Below are 1,235 nucleotides of genomic sequence, written 5' to 3'. Positions count from 1 at the left end.
CGTGAGGGGGGGGAACATAAAGAGAAACAGTTAAATCACATCTCACATTATAAGTATGTTAGAAACAAGAGCAAGAAAGAAAATAAAAACACTTGTGTCGCTATCTTGGGGTTCATTTCACTTAATAGCATCTTATCTGGTCATATGCACATAGCTTTTGATCTTTTCTGCTTATCCCAGACATATATTAGGTATTGAAAATAAGGGAAACCATGGGACGTATGTTTCTTTGGACTTGATTTACTTCACTTAATTTTTTTTCCAAGTCGTTCCAATTCCTAACAAATTGGGCCATGTCATTCTTTCTGATGGAGGCATAGAATTCCATTGTGTATATATACCACATTTTCATGATCCATTTATTTACGGAGGGCCAACGGGGTGGGCTCCATATCTTAGCTATGGTAAATAATGCTGCAGTAAACATAGTTGTGCTGGTAGTTTTAGTATGGTCTTGTTTGTAAATCCCCAAAAGTGGGATTGCTGGGTCACAGAGGAGCTTTATATGGAGTCTTTTGAGGAGCCTCCATACTGCTTTCCAAAATGGTAGAACAAGTTTACACTCCCACCAAGAATGCCATAGGGTCCCCTTGTGGCCACATCCTCTCCAGCGTCTGATGTTGTAAAAATATGAAAAGCTTCACGAATTTGCATGTCGACCTTGTGCAGAGGCCATGCTAATCTTCTCTGTATTGTTCCATTTTTTTAATGTGCTGCTGAATTGTGCACAGTACATTTTTATATGTAAACTGGAACTGATTTTCTTAAACTGATTTTCTTAAACTTCAAAAGAAGTAAATTCAAAAGAATTCTTGTGAAATTTTAGAACAATGTATTTCTTACATAAGCACACATTTAAGAATAGTCAAGATTCACATGTCAAAAACAAAATAATTCCAGATATTTGTTGTTCAAGAGATGTGTAGGAGGAGGAATTCAATTATTCTATACAAGGCACCTGTCACAATGAACACTGCAGCAAGTGTTCAGGTTTGTTAAAAAGTTTTAATGTTTTAGAGTATTTAATTTTGGGAATTTGCTTATATATGCCAAAATTAGGACTGTTTGGCAGGTCATAAAACTTTTCTATAAAGTATTTAAGATTTATAGTAGCAGACATATGCAACTAAGTATGTCCATTTCAGTTTATAGAAATATTACTACTGAGGGCTGGGAAGGTGGTCTCAGTGGTAGAGCACTTGCCTTGCATGCATGAGGCCCTGGGTTCGATTCCT

General features: G+C 36.4%; 1 non-coding gene across 1 annotated transcript; it reads right to left on the bottom strand.

Annotated features, from left to right (window-relative positions):
- Positions 1 to 624: 624 nt before the first annotated feature.
- On the bottom strand, positions 625 to 729 carry LOC122104497. The gene has a single exon (XR_006146946.1). It is a non-coding gene; the product is annotated as a U6 spliceosomal RNA (small nuclear RNA).
- Between the last annotated feature and the right edge of the window lie 506 nt (positions 730 to 1,235).

Source organism: Dipodomys spectabilis, unplaced genomic scaffold (genome assembly GCF_019054845.1).
Source record: "Dipodomys spectabilis isolate Male_0828 unplaced genomic scaffold, ASM1905484v1 ptg000025l, whole genome shotgun sequence".
Classification (NCBI taxonomy): domain Eukaryota; kingdom Metazoa; phylum Chordata; class Mammalia; order Rodentia; family Heteromyidae; genus Dipodomys; species Dipodomys spectabilis.
Note: the sequence above shows the minus strand (reverse complement) of the source record. Positions and strands in the feature narration are given on the sequence as shown.